The 22,763-nt window shown below is 40.8% G+C and overlaps 1 long non-coding RNA gene across 1 annotated transcript; it reads left to right on the top strand.

Annotated features, from left to right (window-relative positions):
- The first annotated feature begins 8,512 nt into the window (after positions 1–8,512).
- On the top strand, positions 8,513–20,233 carry LOC127694863 (uncharacterized). Its single transcript, XR_007979872.1, has 3 exons — positions 8,513–8,653; positions 16,135–16,310; positions 19,806–20,233. It is a non-coding gene; the product is annotated as an uncharacterized LOC127694863 (long non-coding RNA).
- The last annotated feature ends 2,530 nt before the right edge of the window (positions 20,234–22,763 follow it).

Raw genomic sequence — 22,763 nt, 5'->3', positions numbered from 1 at the left:
TGTCTATATTCTAGCAAGAGGGATTAAAGGTGTGTGCCAAGGGCCAAGTCACATCACAACTAGAAACAGGTGTTTTCCAGTAAATAACACAATCTCGGGGCTCATAGTGTGATGAAGTATATCTATAATCTCCCTCTCTCACCCTTTCTCTCTCTCTCTATACACACACACATATACACACATACAAACACACACATGAACGCATGTGTAAATAGTAAAAGATAGTAAGAGATGATTGAATTGTGAGATATTCATGGGTGGGTTGACTTATTTGTAAATTTATAGCTGAATGTGTTATGAAGCTCTCAGGTCTGGATGGAGGCTGTATGCTAGTAAAGGTACCTTTTGAAGGATGCATTTTGTCCTAGAACCCTCTCCGTGCTTCTTGACTGCCCTGAGATGGACAGCCTTTCTCTACCACAGGCTCCGTGCTAGGAGGCTCAGCCTCATCTCATACCAATAGTCATCAGGCCAAGACATCGCTATCTGAAATCTTCAAAATCCGGAGCCAAAATGTTTTTTTCCTCCAAGTTTTTCACCTTATTTTGTTACAGTGGCAGACAGCTGGGCTAGGATTGTCTGCGTGCCTTGAGATCATCTCTGGAACTTAGATGACACAATTTGAGCATTGAGGCCTGAGTCATATCTTTGACGTTTGTCTTACATCTTATGTTCAAGTGTAAAGCAGTTTCCATGGAGCTTCTAAAGGAAAGTCTTCTCTCAACTTGAAACACTTACTCATGGAGCAGATTCAAACCTATAGCAGTCCAAGAGATAAATTCTTTACATCTTTGTCTAAAACAGTCACCCAGGCACCCTTGTAGATCGGCTATTCCTCAGACCTCATACCCTGCAGATTAATTAATACTTGATTTTGTAGTAAGCCACTATGCTATGGAATGATTTTTAAAGCAAGAACCATCTAGATGAACAAAGAAAACTACAACTAGGCTCAGTTGTTGGAAAAAATGTAAAAAAGTATTTTAAAGGTTCATTTATTTTTATTTTAGGTGTATGGCTGTTGCCTTCATATACTGTGAACCACATGACACCTTGATGCCCAAGAAGGCCACAAGAGAGTGTCAGATCCCCCTGGAACTGGAATCACAGGTGACTGTGAGCCACCATGGGGCAGGGGTCATCTATGAAAGCACCAAGTGTTCTAAACCAATAAGCCATCTCTTCTGCCCTTGTGTGAAATAGTTTGCTTTAAAATAGAGTAGCAGTGGATGGAGAAATCACAATAGAATGTTAGGAAACTGTTGTATGTGTTATGCACTGGAGATATGTTTTATCACATGTTGCCCCTGGCATCTAGAAAATCAAACATGGATCTGAAGAACTGGAGGCTATTTGGAAATGGCATATCACAAGACTTTGGGGCTTGCAAGATCGCTTATCTAGTACAATGCCTGCCTTGTAAGCCCAACAGAGTATGATCTCCAGAATCCACATGAGAAAAACAAGGTGCAATGATGCTTACTTGTAATCAAACGCTAAGGAGGCAGAGAGAGGAGGATCGCTGACTGGGGGATCACTGGGCTTGTGGCCTAGTCTACCTAGAAGGTTTACAGCCAGTGAGAGACTATTTAAAGGGAAAAAAGAGTGGACGGCAACTGTGGAATGACATGAGGTGGGCTTCCTTATGGATATATATTTATTGGCACATATATGTACTAACAAACACATTCATAAAAAATTTTAAAATCACAGTTGTGTCTAGAGAGAAGAGGGTTTTTTGCTTTTTGTTTTTTAAAAAGAATTTTAGTATGTATTCAACACATAGAATGTCCACAAATTGAAAAACATACCTGGAACAGTGGTTAGGACCAAGAATCAGTGGACAGATAGGTCAGGGGTCCTAGGGAGACCCTACTATGATTATTTTACATGCTTTGTGAGAATTGTATCGAAAGATATGTGACCATCCTGACCTAGAAAAGATTGGGAGTATTGGAGATGTAGAAACGAAATCAGAATGACTCCAATTTCTGCCCGTGCAAAAGAGGATGAGACAGTTCCTCATCTGTCAAGTATGCTGAATCCTTTCTCTGCCCTTACAGATGTCATAAGGGAATGACATAAAGAGACACAAGATCTCCAGACGAACGAGTCAGGTAGGAGTTGTGGAATGGCCATCTCTAAGGACCCACTTTAAGAAAACAGTTGTTCATGGAGTACCGATACAAGGTAGCCATCTTAAGTATTTATGTTGTTGCTAAGGCTACCCATATAGGTCAAGATAATGATTACTAGAATGATAGAAACTGAAGGGATCACCTCAGCTATAAGGAATGACATCCAAGATGTACCTGGTGATTTCTCTGGACACTTTGCACCTAAAGTGTCCTTTTTATATTTTGGGTCTTGAGAGCTCTCAAGATTGAATAATTTCCTTCCTCCCAGCAGTAAGAACTGTGACGGGTGATGGAGAGGCATGGTGGGAAAACCCAGACTTGGCCTTTTCCTTCAAGAAAGCTTCATGGAGCCAGAGAGGCAGACACAACTTTGGTAAAGCATGGAACTCTTTAAGGATAGGAAGCCAAGAGGACAGTGAGCTAGAGACCTGACCAGGTATGGAGGAGCAGTGGGGGCTCCTCTGAGGGGAAAAAGGAGTCCAAGCTGACACTCAAGATAAATTGGATAAAGAGAGAACATTGCATAGGAGGAGGATCACATACCAAAGACCCCATATGACTGAATGTCTGAGCCAGCAGTAAAAAATGAGGTCAGCTAGCTGGTACAACTCAACCCTCAGTCAGCCTTCTGTAGACTGGGGATGGGGAGCGTTTGCTTGCTGGCTTTTCAATTATTTTTTTGTTGTTGTTAGCACACAAATAAATGGATTCTATCATGATATTTAAATACCACACACACACACACACACACACACACACACACGGCCTACTCATATTTATTCCCCTCACTACCCTCTTCTCTCTCTCCTTTGTTCCAGTGGCTGGGGATCTTTACTTAAGGATCCATTAAAAAAGAATTTATTGAAAAAGAGATTAACAACTGTTATGAGCAGTTTCCAAGAGTCCCAGGCAGACATATTTGCAGACACTAGGGGCGCTAGGAAGGTGGGTCTCCAGGCAGTTCCCTTACAGCTTTGCTTATGATGCCTGGGACCCCATGTGTCATTTGTAACAGTTTGTAACACCTTCACCTTTCCATGAAGCCAGCTATGTCTTAAATAATAACTTTTAGATCATACATGGTTTGACATTTAGTTCATTTCAACCATCACTTTTGGTCAAGTAGAGCCTCAGACACAGCAGGTGAACCTTAATGGCTTAAGGGATAAATAGAAAGCTAACAGGATCATGCCCATTAGCTAATGGAGCACTGAGCAATGGGAACTAGTTCCACCCCAGGGCACTTAGCCCAGGGTTGCCAGGAATTTTAAGCACAAGAAACAAACGCTCTAGCTTCTATCTCGCAGGCCCAGAGGATGGGAGCTGAAACTCAAATATGGCTTCTCTGATAGACAGGTAAGTGAATGTGGCTATCATTTCATAATCACACACTTTAGGATTTATTTATTATTAACTGCAAAGCATATTCTGGAATTATACTGGAGGCTTTTGATCTGCCAGGTCAGTGCATTTGTTGGTGATAGACTGGCAGAGGGACCCTAATGGGAGATTCACTCAAGTACCCTGTTTGCCTCACTCTATTCATGTCTCAGTGACTCTCGGGAAAATATATGGGCCTGGCATTCTGTTCTGTGGATTGCTTCACAGCGTGGTAAATTAACCGGCCACTCCATGTGTTCTGATGGGACCTATTTTCCACAGTTTTTCTTTTTTAAAAATCAGTTGTTTCAGATGTATGTGTCTCATTAGCACCTGGGCACTGCAATCACTTTTAAAAGTCCCCAATCTTATGGTTTTATTGAGTTATGAAAGAGCTTGACTTATGGGTAGGATGGACAGTAAGAGAACTTACAGCCATCGACCACTCTCTCCAAGAGGCACCCAACACCTACATATGGAAAGATGGAAACTACCTACAAATGGAGCCCCAGAAATACACAGAGACGAGATGCCACTGCAAACCAGTGCAAGACAAGCTGCTCTGTTTCTGAACTCCAGTTCATCTCCTGATCCACCCTGTGACTATAATCAACTATCTTTATAACTCCTTGGCCTCTGACACCATAATGATATGCCCACTGTTGTATACACAGAATTCCCTGGAAGCATCACAAGAAAATGCTAGGGAGTAGTAAAAGCCAGGATTCTTTCCAGCGCTTTTCTGTCTGTCTATCAGCTATATTGTCTATCATTATAACTATCATCAATTCATACTCTATCAACTAGCCATCTGTCATGCCTATCTCTCTACCTATCATCTATATTTAACTACATCTATACTCCTATATCTATTATCTTTCAACTACCAATCATCTATAATCTCTACCCAAATCTATTATTTGTCGATCATCTTTCCATCTATAGCATCTATCCTGTATCAATTCACATATCCATTCATATACTATCTATCTCTCATCTTTCATTCATCTACCTGTCAATTTACTCATCTATTTGCGTATCTACAAGTTTATCTACCTATCTACCTGCCTGCCTACCTACTGATCTGTCATTCTATCATCTATCTATCTAGCATCTGTGTCCCTATATACTCATGATCTCTGAGCAGGCTTAAACTTTAAAACTACAGTCTATATAAATTACAAAAATAACATTAATTTCAAAGTTTCCCATTCCTCCTCTCCACCGCTCTGCTCCCCCAGTAAGGCAATCCCACGCTCCTCCCACTTTTGAGTTATCACCTTAGTCCATCCCTCTTCATTTTAGGAGCTGCTTTCTACACATCTTTTTTTTTTCCTAAGAGGACTGGGCTCTGGCGGAAACAGAAGACGAATAATAAAACAAGTAAAGGAAACATTAATATTTACTACGTGCGAGGTGTTTTGCACACATGCGTTCATCTACACCTCTTAACAAGACTAAAAACAGTTCACACATGAGGACCAGGAGACTCAGGAGTTCTTTAATTTGCATAAGGCCTTGGAGCTGTTCCCTAAGCAAGGAAGTGGCTCTGATTCCACCGCTCACTTTTTTCACCACTCTGTGAATTCACAGGCTGTAACTGGTCATGGAAGTGAGTCCAAAGACTGTTAAAAGGAACTTAGCAAGCAGAGACTAACCACCACGTTAGTGTTAGCTGTGCCTACTCTTCCCATTGACTGTTGATAGAAGAGTTATTTAAACAGTCTCTAAGCAGAAGAAAGGTTAAGTAAATTGGAGGCTTGCAAATAACCCCTAAATAAAGCACCATGAGTTTAATTATAACTGTGCTGCCTCCTCTTTCTCCCTCTCTTCCTCCTCCTCCTTTTCTTTGGATTGTATCGTGTGGCGGCCATTTTTTATAGTGGTCTAAGGTACATTTTAAAATGGTTGTATAAGGATTCAAAGTAAAGACAAAAAGCACTGTATGCATGCTCTTGATTTCCAACCCCCTTAAGGGAAGCAACATAACCAGGCAATGAGGAAATCTGAGGGGGGAGGAGAGGGGAGACCATGAGAGAGCAAAGAGGCTCGTGGGTAACTGGGCTTGCCTGTAGAGCAAATACTCCTCCGTGCTCAGGAGGGATGGGAGGTAGGAGGTGGCATAGGGGGAATGTGGGAAGTCTCCGAGAGGGGTTCTATCCTCTGCTTCATAGAGCTGAGACATAGACACTCTGAAACCCCTGGAAAGAGCGAGGTCCGTGGGGAATAAGAGACCATACCAGATGTTCTCATCTAGGTGACCACATTCCAGTGAGAGATATAGTCACCTGCCCTCAAAAGACATTCTAGAAGACAAACTGTTAGTACGGAAGGGACGAGAAAGGAAGAAAAAGTCTCTCATCAGTGATTAGCAGATATTGCCACTGGGGATCATAAGGCCACCTTAGCTCAAAGAAATCACTAGAGCACCAGAGAAGGTTCCTTGTGAGTATCTAAGAAAACCCCGTTGGTCTTCTGGAACTCAAGGTCGCCCTTCGGGGAAAAGAACTGGAAAATCCCACATAGGTAAAGACTCCGTTTCTGCTTCATCTAAAGAATCACTATTGAAAACAAATTGGCTTCAGTCATTTCTGGCATCTTTGAGCGCATGCGTAGCAGGCTACCCTGCGTGGTGTACCTCAGTTTGGGTTCTCGTTCTTCACCATCTTCAGGCTGGGTCACTAACTAGGACTTTAAACTACTGGAACCACCGGGAGAGTGAAAAAAAAAAAATTCTCAGCCCACGTTCTCAGTGCTTTACAGGAAAATGGTCTTTGTGTAAATACACACCAGAAACTCCAATCTTTAGAAGTCTGCACTGGCTACCCTGTGTCGTACGGATGCGGTCTGACCGTCCGGACCACTCTGTCTGTGGGTACACAGCTGTGGCTTCCATAAATGAATCTCCTCCATCCAATTTAAACTGAGCTTCAAGTTGATTTGGGAGAGAATTTATGCAGTTTACAGACTTAAAGCATTTCCTCCATCCCAGAGGACAACCAAGCGTGGGGGGAAGGGAGTGAGGAACTGCTAACTTAACAGAGAGAAAAGAAAAGTCAGAATTCCCAGGAGAGCCAGCGGAGGAGGAATGAGGCCGGGCGACAAGGAGGGCAGGTGGCAATTGTCAGATGAGTTTCATCATGTGGCTGTGTTTCTTCTCACTTGCAACTTCTCTGAAAAAAAAAAAAAAAAAAAAGACAACTGTCCTCTGGGGCCCAAACTTTCCCTGTTTAGTCTCAGCCCAAAGGTGAGTTGCTTACAAAGTTTGAGAGAAATTGGCTTAGGAATTTTGGAGTCATACTCACAGACAAGGAAATGACATCTCTTCTGCTTTCAAAAGAAAAAGAAGAGGTTTTAGTCACCGCGGGCTCAGGGACGGAAACTAAGAAGTGAACGAACCTTAAAACTCTAAGGGAGTCTGATAGCCTTGCTAAACTAAGGAATCTCAGAGACTGGGACAGAAACATCTGGAAAATAGAAGATCCAGGGAGTTAGTGGGTGGAAAGGGAAGGAAAACAGAATCCTAACAAAGGTAGGTCTTTGTGTGTTTAATTACATAATTAGCAAGGGACGGGCCTGCAGATGTTGTTTAGATTTATGCTCTGTCAAATCACCAAAGAGAACAAAATTCTGTTTGCCACACCTTGGGCCTTTTGTGAGTTATAGTTATGCCATAATGTAACTTGGTAGTTCAAATTGTGAATCTACATAGACAGAGTCTGTGTTTTCCAGAGTGGGGTGGGGCACAGGGCGCACATGAACATGTGTGGAGGCTTCTTTCTCAGTCACTCTCTTTCTTAATTTTTTTATTTTTATTTTTATTTTTATTTTTATTTTTATTTTTATTTTTATTTTTTGAGAATTTCGCTGAGTGTGGAGCTTCACCATTAACTAGACTTCCGGGCTAGCAAGGTCCATCCAGGGCTCTGCCAGTCTGTATGACCTCCACAATTGAGTGCTCAGGTTACAGGCTCATGACACTATATTTAACTTGTATAGGTGTGGTACATAGCCAAACTCAAGTCCTCCTTGCCTATATAGAAAGCAGTGTGCCCACTGAACCAACTCGAGTATTTTAAACACAGCTCCTTTAAACACAAACTCATAAACCATGTAAGAGGTATCTAATCGCAGAAATTACAAAAGAAAGTGCACTAAATAACCTGTACATATTAAGCAGAAGTTGAACAGCTAGGTTCATTTTGCTGGCAAAATTATACCCGTGGTCTTTCCTAACCAGTAAGAACATCAGAGGTCCTGCACCAGAGGAAGTATCAGGTGCACAGGCTACGTGTCTCCAGGGATGTTCTTCGTTGCCTCAACCTATACCTATGGCTTTAGCCATAATCTGGAAAATGGGCTGTCCATACTCTTTTTCAATCCTGTGCAGATGTGGCTTTTGCCACTGGTGTGGACAAATCCCACTCTTGTCCCCACTGACCAGCAGATGAGCTATAGGGTGTGGGCATACACAGGAGCCATGCTAGAGTCCTCTCTGCATCTCGCCTGCCTGGTTGCAGCCTGTGGGGAGCATAAGGCGGGCTCTGCTGCTCCTAAGCTCCTCCCACACTCCGCCCACCTTTCTATATGCAGCCAGCTAGAGCCCAATCAACAGTTCAATATTTCCCATTGTTGAAGTCCTGGTAGGATGCAGGATGCATACTTTGGCAGCCTGGGCCCCAAACTGGACCTCCATCAGGAAACCCTCAAAGCTGAGAGATTTTTACAGAATTTAATGGGCTTTGGGGAGGCACTTTTACAGACAGAGTACAGCTATTCAAATTGCTCAGGCCCCAACTGAAGGCATATGAGAAGGTGCACCCTACAACCTGTCTGTAGCAGGCTCTTTTGAATCTTGTCCTTGAAACAAAAACAAGGGGGGGAGGGTAGCGAAAGAAAAGAGAGAGGAAGAGAGAGAGAGGGAAAAAAAAAAGACATTGGGTGTCCCCTGGGATGTTCCCAGCAGAGCCTCTAAGTGCTGTGTGACAGAAAGAACTGCCAGGAGTCCTAAGGCCTGGAGGGAGGAGGTGGATGAGAGAGACCCTGAGATGAGAAGGGTCTTCAGCAGCTATTCGGGAGGCAGCAGTGAGGAGAAGAAAGGAAGGCTCGAGCACTGAAAACCAACAGAAACACAGGTGGGAAGGGCCTTGTGGGAAATCAGGCTGTCAGCAAACAATGCTGGAAGCTGGAAACCACTGCCTTCTCAGCCTGGCTCCTGGGCAGGGGGATGGCTCTGCAAATAAATTAGCCGTGGCTTTGACTGCTTGGAAATTAATACTGACACCGCGAAAGCAGCAAATGACTCCCTTTTCTCCACAGCAAAAAAACTTGTCTTCACAAAGGAATTTCTTTTTCTTTTTCTTTTTTCTTCTTCTTTTTTTTTTTTAATCCCCATTCGTTATTTTATTTTGCTTTGTTTTCTCAAGAGACAGCAAATGAGAAGCTACTTACATGAGCAGCTCAGGTTAAGGGAAGGGGAAGGAGAAAGAGGGGGGAAAAATAGTTTCATTTCATGTACCAGTGGTTTAGAACTTCATTTAGAGCTAATCACACCCGCATCTCCCCCCAACCCCCAGTCCCCGAGTGGGCTCTGACAGCAACACAGCCTGGATTGCCACGTGGAAGAGACAGGCGCCCGGAGCTTTGCTGATGTGTACACAAAGGGGGAGAGATAGATAGATAGATAGAGAGAGAGAGAGAGAGAGAGAGAGACTGAGACTCTCATGATTTCCAATAATGACTGAGGAAGTTGAGGAAGTGCAGTTACTAGGAAAGGACAATTAACTCCTGGTTGAGGCAGCCGAGAACTCTTTCAAGATCTTCTAGAAGTCCGTAGCCTCCCCATCTCTGTGTTCTCCGAAACACCATGGTTCCCCCTTTACAATAAATCTGGAGGCAGTACAAGTTGCTGAAATGGGTCCCCTGCATGAGCAGTAGCCAATTCTGGCAAAGGCAAGGCTCCAGAGCAGAGTCCCATTTATTTTTCTAGTGAGAAATCGGAAAAAAAAAATCGTTCTTTCTACCCCAATGCTGCCCTACGAACTATGCGAGCAGAATCAATGGGACGATTGTAAAGAATCAGATTCCTTTAGGAAAAATCAGCCCCTGGCAAATCTCTACTACCCACTGTCCTATTAATTACCTCCCCCCCCCCAGTCATTTCTATGCCTCTATGGTAAACTCAAAATTGATGAAAGCAAAATGGACTTTGAAGCCTCATGAATTCTTAAAGCACACTCCGGACTATCAAAGCCACAATTATTTGATCTCATTTTACAGGAAATTATATGTTATCTCTTTATGCCTTGGAAAAGCAATAATCCATATGTAATAGTTATGGTCACTCTATAATGGCCAGAATTCTTGATTAGTGAGCATGACTCTACCACCACCAGACAGCAGGGCCTTTACTGCATATTAATTTTTTAGCTGCTTCCCAGACAAGCTGACTGGGCCTCCTCGTTTGTGATAGCCACAATCGCCCATGTGGACAACAACAATACAATCAAGGTAAAAAGAAAACTCACCAGCAATATCCAGCGATAAAGGGTTGGAACGGATTCAGAGGGGATCGATCCCAGAACACTATTGCAAGATGGTTCAACATGAAATAAAATATGAAGATACCCCCCATCAGAGTTTTCAGATGAGAGATAGCTGACTCAGCAGCTGATGCTGTAAGATAGGGAAAGGAAGCAAACAAAAGCAAGTGGCCTGTGTCAAGGATGGTGGATGGCACGAAGGGGACACAGAGATGGTGACCCATGTTGCTGCTCTCTTCAGTCCCACACTGCAGTGCTCTTATCAGGAAGGTCCTAAGTTTCACATGAAGATAGTAGGACACATGTGCCCCAAGTAGGGGAAACGGAAAGTTGTCTAGGCTGAGTTTTAAAGAAAGAGGTCAATGCATCAAATGTAGTTGTAAATAACCAACCTTCCAAGTCTTCATAACTGTATCTGTTTGAATGAGATGGTTGATTGTATAGCCTTTGCATATCTGTTTACACAAACTTTTAGCTTTGATAACTAGGGACGCTGTCACAAATGTTTGAATTTACATGCAAACATGAATCTGAATTCTCCATTTGGAAGGCAAAAAATAGAGGTGAAAACAGGTATGAAGTATATATATATAAACATCACACATTAAATTATAAATATGTAATCAATTTATAATAACAAATCACAGTAGGCTGAACCCCCCCCCCCAAAAAAAAGGATTAGAATAGAATCCATGCTGTCACCTGGACTTACAGCATGCACAGTATCTGTGATGAAGAATTTAAGGAGCTAGAGAGATGAATCAGAGGTTAAAATGGCCCTTGACATTCTATAGGTCTCAAGTTCAAGTCTCAGAATCTGTATCAGGTAGCTCACAAGCTCACAACTGTCTATAATTATGACTCTAGGGGAATTCAGTGCCTCTGGCCTCCAGTCATTTACACACCACACACACACACACACACACACACCACTAAAATAAACTTAAGAGGATTTATCCCTAAAATCCAGAAGCTATGAAGAATAGAATATGCATAACCTTGAATTTTGGCTGCTTTACTCATAGTGTAATCCGATAGATGACACTTAAAGACCTGGTTTAACATATCTGACAGTTGGGGTGACTTTATAACTTTCTATATTGCTCACTTAGTAAACCTGATGTTGAGGAATTTATCTAGAATTCTCTTGGTGGACATGAAACACATGTGTGTACCATGGTGAACAGATCTGACTCGTACAGGTGACAGTGATCACAATTGCTCAAGTAAAAGTGTTGAAGCTCCTAAGAAGATACTTTTAAAAAATACTGCTGTCAATCAAAAGCCTGGGCTAGATGACATTGTTGATGAGTTCTATGGTGCAATTACAAAACCAACAGCAATTCTCCTTGAATTATTTTCAAAATAAAGGAAAGGTCTCTTTCTATTCCAAGAGGTCAGCAGGATGCTGACACCCAAACCATATAAAAATGCAATAAAGCCACTGGCATCATCCATAATGAGTACAGACATGAAAGTTCTCACCAAAGTAGTAGCAAGTACAACATATAAGAAATGGAAACAAGGTTGAGTGTCCAACAATTCATGACTATGTAAAGAGAATGTGGTACCTACATAGACTCGGATACGAGTCAGCCATATAGAAGACTGCAATCTGTTAGTTGCAGCAACATGGATAACAAAGACCTCTTTGTTAGACAAGGCACAAAACACAATTGCAATATGATCTCATCCAAACATGGATATTCAAAACATCACCCTCAAGGGGCAGGAAGCTAAAGGGATCAGTTAGTAACGTACTTATATGAAAGCATGAAAGACTGAGTTTGAACCCCTGGGACCCAAGTAAAAATCACCCTGAGTTGTATGGCATACACATGTAACCCCGACACTGAAAGGCAGAAACGGTGATAAGAGAATCCCTTGGGTCCAATGGCAGTTGAATCTAGCCAAACTTGTGAGCTTGAGGTTGTTCAGCGAGAGAACCTGCTTCAAAATTCAAGGGGGAAGAAATGAAGGATGAAGATACTTGCTATTGACCTCTGACCTCGGTATGCAAATGCTTGTCCCAAAGTATGTGCACAAACAAGAATACCTACAGATACACATAAAAATAGTTGATCAATCTAGTTTAATATTTTCTACTACAGATCTCATAGAAATTGAAGGTAGAATGAAGATTGCCACAGGCTGGGGATAATGCTGGAAACAAGAGGCTGAGGAACAGGTGCTGGGTAATTAGCTGGCTAGCTAGGAGCAGGAAGTCCTGGGATACTACAGTCACTATTGTAACTATAGATAGTGTATTAGTTAGGGTTTTACTGCTGTGAGCAGATACTGTGACCAATGCAACTCTTATAAGGACAAAATTTAATTGGGGCTTACTTACAGGTTCAGAAGTTCAGTCCATTATCCTCAAGGCGGGAACATGGTGGCATCTAGGCAGGCCTGGTGCAGGAGGATCTGAGAGTTCTACATCTTTATCAGAAGGCTGCTAGCAGAATACTTACTTCCAGACTGCTAGGGTGAGGGTCTTAAAACCCACACCCACAGTGTCACGCCTACTCCAAAATGGTCACCTACTGGAACAAGGCCACACCTTTTAATAGTGCCACTCCCTGGGTGGAGCATATACAAACCATCACATTCCACTTCTTGGCCCCCATAGGCCTGTTCAAATATATGAGTCTATGGGGGCCATATCTAAACATAGCATAATGCAAAAATACATTTAGTCCAACTTCAAAAGGCCCCATAGTCTATAGCTGTCTCAACAATGTTAAAAATCCAAAGTTCAAAGTCTCTTCTGAGATTCATCCAACGACTTAACTTTAATCTCCAAAATAAGACAGGAAACCAGCTGGGCCAACTCCAAACTCTGCAACTCCATGGCTGATCTCAAATCGGTCTTCAGATCTCCAACTCCTTTTTCATCTTTGTTGACTGTAACAAGCTTCCTTCTCCTCAGCTGGTTCCACTCCCTGCTAGCAGCTTTCCTCAGCATATGGCCCATGGCCCATCTTGAACATCTTGGAGTCTCCAAGGCAATTTCAATGTTACAGCTTCTTGTTTCAATGTCTGGAACCACACTTGATCTTCTGGACTCCTCGAAAGGGCTGGCATCACTTCTCCAGCTCTGCCATCTATAAACACTCTAAGCTCAGGTTGATCTACTCCATTGATGCTGCTGTTTTTAGTGAACATCCATGGTACTGGCATCTCCAATATGCTGGGGTTTTCTGTTGCTACTAGGCTTCACAAATAGCCTCTCATAGTGGTGACAAGCCTCAGTTCCTTTGCATGATCCATTCAGTCCTGGGCCATCAATTGTAACTGAGGCTGTACCTTTACCAAAGGCCTTTCATGGTCTCTCAAAGTACCAAGCTTCAGCTGTTCTTCATGATCCCTTCATGCCTTCAAAACCAGTACCACCTGGATGACTCTTATACATTACCAAGTACAGCTGTAGCACGTGGTAGACTCTTGGCTATCTCTGGTACATAGCTTGTTTATGCTCTCAGAAAACCCAGATTTCACCTCAGTGTTACTAGTCTTTTCTTAATCACCGCTAATTTCTTAACTCCAGCTAACCAGCACCAATTGTTCCAATAGTCCCTTCTATTCTGGATTTCAAAGCCAGAGTCACATGGCCAAAGTTGCCAAGTGCTGCTGCTTGCAGATTTAAATACACACAAAATAAACATGAATTGTTCCTTATATGGGGCCCCTAGCTACATTCACAAATTCAATGCTTATGTGTATTAATTACAAATGAAGGAGAGTTAGCATGGTGGAGGAAGTGAGAGGAGGAACATACACATCACAGAGAGCCCTTCTGCTTTAGAGCAAGTTCCACCATAAAATTTTACATCATATATAAAGATTGTACATCTATGAAAAGAATAGATGGCTCCTAAAGCTGTACATTATTTCAAAGAAGAAATTCACACTTGAATAAAATGCAAAAAACACAAAATGTTAGTAGATTAAATAATATTTATTTTCTCATCCATGAGTCAAGAATAGCAGTTTAATCTCAATGTGTACAATTTTGGAAGGTCTTTTGCAAACAAAACAAAAATTATAAAAATGGTCTTGTATTAGTCTGGATTCTCTAGAGTCACAGAACGTATAGGCAGTCTCTATATAGTTAGGGAATTTGTCAGTGACTTACAGCCTGTAGTCCAACTCCCCAACAATGGTCACCAGCAGCTGTGGATGGAATTCCAAGGATCTCGCAGTTGCTCAGTCCCACGAGGCAAGCACGCAAGGAAGTGACTGAGTCTTCCTTCTTCCAATGTCCTTATATAGGTCTCCAGTAGAGGGTGTAGCCCAGATTAAAGGCATGTGCCACCACACCTTTAATCCTAGATGATCTGGAACTCAGAGATCTCCTTGTCTTAATCTTCTGGAATTCATAGCCACTATGCTTCAAGATCTCCATGCCAAGATCCAGGTCAGAAACTTACATCTCTGAGCCTCCAGATTAGGATCATAGGTGAGCCTTCCAGTTCTTGATTGTATTTCATTCCAGATATAGTCAAGTTGACAACAAGGAATAGCCACTACAGGTCTCAACATGCCCATATAAGTAAAAAGTCTGATGAGACATTTGGACACGTGCATGATTCTGATTGCTTGGTAAAGAATACAGGGAAGCCTTTTCACTAGAAAATGATACTGTGATCATCAAGATGTCTCAATTCTACAGATCTTAAAAGTACTAGAATACATTGATTTTGGTTGTAGTGAATACTTCTATGTCATTTGTATGGAGAGTATAAGAGTGATCTTACCAACTTATGCCATCTGCTATGTGAACTGCTTTGTTATGTGATATCTGCTACTGTAGGTGGCAGCTTTGGATTTAAGGGTGAAACCTGAATGGGGAGATGGGACACAGACATTGGATACTGCCTATCATGGAAGAAAAGACCAGATACAATTGGCCTGAGGTCATAGAAAGACCTTGGGGAGGATGTAGGGTGATTGTCATCTTATCCCCAGTGACTGTCTCTAGATAGATTTGCTTCAAATTCTTTCAGCTCCTTTCTTCAATTTTTCTAATTCTGTTAATATTTCAGTGACCATTCTGACTTCTGTTTTCATGATTTAAGATAGTAATTTCTACTCTAGAATGACCACTGTGCTTTCTAAACTTCTTAAACCATTTTTTTTAAATCACTGATGTAGCGTGTTTTTTGTTGTTGCATGCATGGCTTGGAGCTCTGGAAGTCAGAGTATAATAAAGGTCCAGGTTATCACCTTTCACTTTAATATGGGTTCTGGAAATCCACCTCAGGTGGCCAGGCTTGCTCACCAAATGACTTTGTCTACTGAGCTATCTCATTGACCTGCAGATGCCTCTTGTGTGTATGATATGCACTGACCATGGTGTTCCGAGTTTTAACATTCCTCCAAAATGTCCAATTCAGAAGTATTTAGCCAAGGCTATGAATTTGAACTATGTTTTAGCAGGTCCCTGTGAGCCACCCTGGTACATTCGAATGAGCTGAACTTTCTAATCAAATTTCAGCCTGTGTTTTCCCTCTCATCGTATGCATTTTATGATCAAATTGTACATACCTGGGAATTCAGTTGGTCTCCAGAGCTACCCCTATTGAATGTCAAGAGCTTATTCTACATTCAGTTTGGTTGTTAACAATATGCTATTTTAAATATCAAGCATTAATTTGTGTTAGCCCTACCTTCCCCTCCAGGGCAGGAATCATGTCTTACATATTTTGCCCTTTTGCTAACCCCATCTCAACTCAGAGCATATGAGAAGTCATTCTCAATGATGATGTATTAAGTATCTACGACAATAAACATCTCCTACCATAATGCAAACACTCAGCTGCCAGACACTCAGCAATATGGATGAAAGACTAATTCTGAGATATTTGTGGCAGACTCTGTAATTGATGCTGCTGCAGTAGCTTCTGACTTGTGGATGGCACAGTGAACAACAGGATTTCTCCTGATAGCGCCAATAAGTTACTTGCTCCTGTGACAGATATATACTAAGTTAAATCTAAGCATAGGCTGTGAAATATAAAGATCCATCATTTTTTATTCGCTAAACCATTCCTTCATTGTTTTCTAATTTTTAGATTAATTACAGTAGAATTTACTGGGATCCAAAGAGAAGCAAATTTCTGAAGTTATGAACTAGAGGACTCAACTCTTGCATCCATCATATTGTAAAGACATCTAATGAGGACATCAATGCATCATTACTAGTGATGGGAAATGGCTGTGCTAAGGAATATATACCTATGATATTCAGGTATGTATTTGGTTGAACACAATTTACCATGGAGAGTGTTGTGGCTAAGAATAAATAATTAGATAAGAGTAGCTTAAGCAAACCTACTGCAGAGCACTCACATTTAAACTTTAAGTAATAGAAAGAAAACGATTTAAATCTTAGAAAGAAAAGGCTGCGTTGCCTTAACACATCTAGCAGAGCATCTAGCTGGTTCATAGCTTCTTCAGATACAAAATAACCATAGGGTGTTATTCTAGACCAGAAAGAAACCCATGAAATCAGGCTAATTACTTGGGAAGACAGTCTAAGAAGTTGCCTCAAGTTCAACATTGGATGCACAATGAACACATGTACCATATAGCTCCCACTATAAGACTATGGTTGTTTGATATATGTAGGAATTAACATGGAGTCTACAGACAGGAACCTAAAAAGGTCAAGAGTATAAGGTCATGGGTTCCATGAATACTCACATCGGCAAACTAAAATACTAGAGTAACAGATACATTTTTGGAGGAACTGGATTCTACATGAAAGAGTCTTGTCCATGCTAAACTCAGGCATATGTGTTTACTAACTTTCACTCCAATGGACCTGGAAATCTGTGTTATCCAGAACGTGGAATGAATTTGTTTCGCTCGCCAACTGTGAGAGAAAAGCCTTTGACTGTGAACCACAAGGAGTTACATTGAGTCTAGAGACAAGACAAACAGATTAAATGTATCCCACTGAAACAGAGAGATGTAATTTCTCTCCAGAGAATACCAAAGACTGACAAAATAAACAACGAAATAACATGTTTCTTAACTTGTGAAATGTGACAGTCAATGGCAGATGGCAAAACAAAATGCATGGAAATAATATTTCAAGTTTTTCCAATGTTAGTAGCTACCAAGGGAGGGAAGACACTTCTTGCAACAAGAAAGCATGTAGTAAAAGACCCTTTATAATGCTCCTCTCTGGGACAGAGTACTATTTTGAGCTAAGCTAGTACTCTGTATTTGAGGGACTGGGATGTGAGATGCTCAGTCCTCTAGAATACCTGCTGTGGCTGAGACATTTTCCATTTTCTGGGAACAGAATTGGAAACAGAAACAGTTTACATCCTCTTCCATCTCACTCAACCTCTGTCTACATCATAGAAATGCACACTCCTCACTGGCAACATCTTTCTTTCCAAGTTGTGGTGATTGGGTTTGGAATGTCTGTGAGTACTATGATGAGACCAGTGAGAACCATTTAAGGGACATGTCCTAGAGACACTAACAAGAAGTACTCTTATCTCCAGCAAAGGTGCTAACCAATAAGGTAAGACTCTGTAGCTTTCTACCATGCAATGACAGTAAAATATGGCTGAAAATTACAGAGAAATAGCATCTTGATATTATTTAAAGCACAGAACTGTGATGAGTGTTCTATTACCATTAGCTAATAAATTATTTTTTTATGTCTGTAGAGTAGGGGGGATCCTGGATTTAACTTAGACTTTCCTTTCCTTCTTTCTCTCCCCATTTCTCTCCCTAATTATGACTACAAATATAAAGAGACTTAAGCTATATCAGCAGTTATAATGATTGAGAAGCACAGAGTACTTGTGACCACGGTTAATAAACAAGACATAAAAAGCTGGACACACAATAATCACTGTTAGGGTTGAGCCCAAACAAACACTCCCAAGTCTGATGAAAACGTGAGGACCAACCGCACTCATCATGGTCTGTGTTGGTTAGTCATGCACTTCGTGAAATTTGTGTATTTTGTTCTAAGGACATCATACACATTCATATGCACATCTGCACCTCATATGCCTGATCTACAATAATAAAAAATTAGTTAACCCTCAATCACTCTTATCTGCTTATGCGTCTAAGTGTAAAGTCGGGAGGGAAGATTGAAACATGCGCCATTTACCCTTGGGTCCCTGGAATCCAACAGGACATGAGGAATGTGACTGCATGCCACTTGTGAAGAGGACGAATAGAACTTAGGCTGTTTGTATTCAAGCTCAAGGAGTACCCAGCAATGCAATTTGAAGCAAAGAGTTAACATCCTAAACAAAGGCTGGAGGGGCTAAGGTTTTGTAAGCAACCTGGAATGCTGATAAGCAAAATTCTACCTTTGTATATTAAATAAAATATTAAATCTTTGAAGAGACCTACTTTCCTAAAGTTTAGGGTGTGCTCAGGCCTTTTCTTAAACTTCCTTTTCCTCAAGCCTTAATAAAAAATACATCTTTTTACAGCATGTCATTCATGTTGAACAATCATGAAAAGATTGTTCAACAAATAAAGAGAAATAGTTACTAGCTATAACAAATAAAAGTTAGAATTTTTATGCCCTACATCAATATGAATTCTAGAAAGATTGACAATTTCAATTAAAAACTTAAACTAATTCAGAAAATATAGTTATTTAAGTCACAGGAATATCATGATCAATAATGCTATGAAAAAATGTAAAAGAAAAACTTTTTTTTTTTTAAAGCAGAGGATGGGTGATCAGTGGTTCACAATGAGTATCGCTTTAGTAAAAAACTCAAGAGTGTGAGTCTAAGTGCCCACAATGGGTGGCTTACAAATACCCTGCAACTCTGGTTCCAGGAGATCTGGGACCCCCTTCTGGTCTCCCCAGAAACCTGCACACATGTGCACAGAAATCCCAATCCCCAACATATATATATTCAGGTAGTGAAGTAAATATTTTTAAAAAAAGAAAACACATTTGAAAAACCCTAGAAAGAATACTCAAAACAAAATTAACAGAGGTTTAATATCATAAAAATGGAAGAAGCATATGGAGATGTTTTTCACAGAAAAGAATTATAAATGGCTTACACACTGTGAAGAGTGTGCAGTAATGAGAACCAGGAAGTAAATCAAGACTTAATTGACTTGGCCCAGTCCAATGAAAATATAAGTGAATCACAATTCCTGGTTACTATACATGTGGAAGGAATTAATATCTATAATACAAAATGTTCAGACAAACCCCAAATCATCCAATCTTTGAATGGCCAGATGAACTAACCTAAGTGTACAATATGCTAGAATTATTCAGGCTTGGAAGTTAGAACCCTTAAGGAGTTTTTATTTCCTAGTGTGAAATTATTCCCTATGGAATTATTATGGGACTTATTTGTGTAGAGCACACAGTGGGAGCTTTTAGAAGCCAGGCTTTACCATATTTTGGTAGGAGAAAGAAAAAAAAGCAGTATACAAAAGCTATGTTCTTAGGTATCTCTGTCGTCACTTGGCATTTAGTGTTAACTGTCACATCAATTCCTCCTTTATATACCACTTGCTCAGAAAAAGTGCATCTGTATTTGCTGCTTTATGAAATAGTGTTTGAAACCATGTCCAAGTAAAGTTGCCTAAGTAATAATATGTTTATGTTTTCTTTAAATTTATCTGGGTAGTTATCTCTACTGGTGGCATTAGTGTAGTAACAAAAGTTACTGTTGCATATTCTTTTTTCTTTTATTCCTTTTTCTTTTTTCTTTTTTCTGTTTTTCAGTCTGACAGACTTACCCTCCAGAGCGTGTCACCAAGTGATGAATTGTGCCAGAATTGTATCCTGGAATCTCTTCATTTCTTTTCACCCGTGAAGCAGTTTTTCTGGATATAGAATAGATCCCACTGCCTTCCGGTCTTCGTAATTTCTGACAAGGAATCTTGTGTTAATCCTACAGAGTATTTCCCAAAGATGATGAGTTGTTTCCCTGATTTTTTTTCACTATTTAATTTTAAATTTGTGTGACTGTGTGTGTCCCTGCTTATGTGTCTATGCACCATATGCATGCCAGTGACCATGCAAACCAGAAGAGGACATTGGATTCCCTGGCACTGGAGTTGCAAGCCATTGTGAGCTGCCCAATGTGGGTGTTTAGAATGAAACCTAGGTCCTCTACAAGAACAATAAATAAACTCTCAGCTTTTGAGATATTTCCCCTGTACCTTCCTTTTTATTTAGTGTGTGTGTGTGTGTGTGTGTGTGTGTGTGTGTGTGTGTATGGGGGGGCACGCACGTGCCACAGCCTTCCTACGGAGACCACAGGACACCTCTGTGTACTTGCTTCTCCTCTTCCATCTTTACATGACTTCCAGGGAGTGACCTCAGATTGCCCTGCTTTCAGAAGTACCTTTACCATCTGAGTCACCTCATTGGACTACCCTGTCCCAGGTCTAAGATTCTCTTTGCCTCAATCTTTCTAAAGCTTCATCATGATGTGGGCCAGTAGGTATGTGGATCTCTCTGGACTTATCCCATTGGGGTCTCCTGAGCCATTTGGATGTGTAAACTGCTCGTGTTTATTTAATTTTAGATGAGCTAGGCTGTTAGTTCTTCAGAACAAATTCTTGCCATCGTATTAGTCCATTTTTGTTGCTGTTGAGAACAGGACCACAGTCTAAGATTTCTATTTTTTTTTGTTTGTTTGTTTTTGTTTTATTTATGTATTTTTGATACCTACTTTGGCTTGTAGCTCTGTAATAATTTTTAGGCAGAATTCTTGGATGGTACTGGGTACCAAGGGAGGACGTTCTGTTCCTAAGTCCTTTTTAAAATTCCTATATAGCCACTAGAATTCAACCACAGCAGTTCTACCTCTACCTACTATCGACATATTAAGTTTGTACTCCCTCCAGTGGGACAGACCATATTCAAACCTTTCCAATCATGTGTCAGTTGGCTCATATGATGCTGGTCCATGCGTGCTCTTCTGATGTATTACTTATGGTGGATTGCTGTCTATATGCAGGTGACGACAAGCACAAGATAAGGTGAGAGCCTGTGATTGGGCAGTGGAAAAGGAAGGCGGGTTGAGAGTTTTAGAAACAAGGCAGACAGAGACAGGGAGACAAGATGGAACCTATAGGAGAGAAAGAGGAGCCAGAACCACACTGTCCTGGGTGCCTTAAGTATTGGGGATTTTTTAGATAGATGATTAAATAAAAAGCAGGGTGTGTTTGCCTCATCTAGGTGTGTAGCTTGTAATTTGCCTTTGAGCTTTGAGTTCATTGTGCGGGTGTTTTGTGGGTTGAGAATTTACTAATATAAATCTGACTGATAAATTACAAGCCTCTAGAGTTTTGATTTTACCAGGTTATGGGGATTTGTGACCGCTAACCACAGGGGTGGATGGCTGGGAATGTAAGCAGAATCTGCAAGAGAACCATGAGATGGGCGGTTGCTGCACAGGGCTAGCCATGGAGGCAGCAAGACTGTCGGTGCTAGAGAGTAGCTGGCATTAGCGTGGGATGGTGCATTTTTTAATATTTCCTGTTACAACGTATTGCCCTCCATTGCTTTCCCTTTCTGTTCTTCAGAATGTGTAACCTCAATCAACCTATTGTCTGGCTCATTCTTAGTTTAATCTGGAACCAGCTGTTGCATTTGCTAGAGAAATTTTCATCTCATTTATTTGTTTTTCCAATTCTAGAATTTTTATGTCACTCAGTCTCAGTAACGCATTCTTGCTTTGATGAACCACTGCTTCTGTGCTTTATCACTTTATCACTTTAGACCTGGGTCATTTCTTCTTCACAATATGTTTAAACTAGTTGTATTAGAAGTTTGGTTAGTAAATTCAACAGCTGAACATTTTCAGACAGTTTCTCCTCCCTCTACCTACAGACGAGCCATACTTCATTTTGGAGAGAGGGTAGGAGAGTGAGACAAGGTTTTAGTCCATATTTAAGGCAGGTTTGAACTCACAATCTTCCTGTTGACTGACTGAAGGTTGGGTTCACAGACAGGTGATACAATGTCCAGTGGGTTATGCTTTCTTATCTTTGTGCATGGTCAGTACTTCTTGTTGGAAGTTGGAAATTTAAAATAATACTACATAAAAACTTTGGGCATCATATTCTTCCTCATATTCCTTGTTGATGCTATTTGCTTGGTTAATGATAGTATATCTTCTTTGCTGTGCATCAGTGTGGAAGTTAATGCTCAGAAGTAAAAGTCAACTGCCAATTGAATAGATATTTTATTAAACACACACACAGTAGACTCAGTATAGGTATAGCTAAATTATTCTGAGCAAATAGAAAAAATAAAGTGCTGAAAGCAACAGAATACCCAATTTTAAAAAACATCACAAGGGTATAATTACCAATACAGCATGGCACTGGTAGAAAAACAGAGCCACGAACTGATTAAATAGAATGTAAGACAAAAACATCAATCCACATTCACTTTGTGAGTCCCACCCCTAACTGAGAAACTAAGTATTGGAAACTGATGTCTGTGGATGCAGGTGACCTTATGTTCATGCACATACAGGTAGCATTAGTTGTATCTGGTTGGTTTAAAAAATATCGGCAGGGAGGAAAAATACAGTGAGGGACATAGGGAAGAAATTGGAGGTGGAATGAGGGGTGGATTTGATTAAAATACATTATATGCATGCATGAATCTCTCAAACAATAAGCATTTTCTTATGAAGTGTCAAGAACATAGTGGAGTGAACAT

Source organism: Apodemus sylvaticus, chromosome 10, assembly GCF_947179515.1.
Source record: "Apodemus sylvaticus chromosome 10, mApoSyl1.1, whole genome shotgun sequence".
In the NCBI taxonomy this organism is placed as follows: Eukaryota; Metazoa; Chordata; class Mammalia; order Rodentia; family Muridae; genus Apodemus; species Apodemus sylvaticus.
The sequence above is the reverse complement of the archived record's forward strand: the minus strand, read 5'-3'. Positions and strand labels throughout refer to the sequence as shown.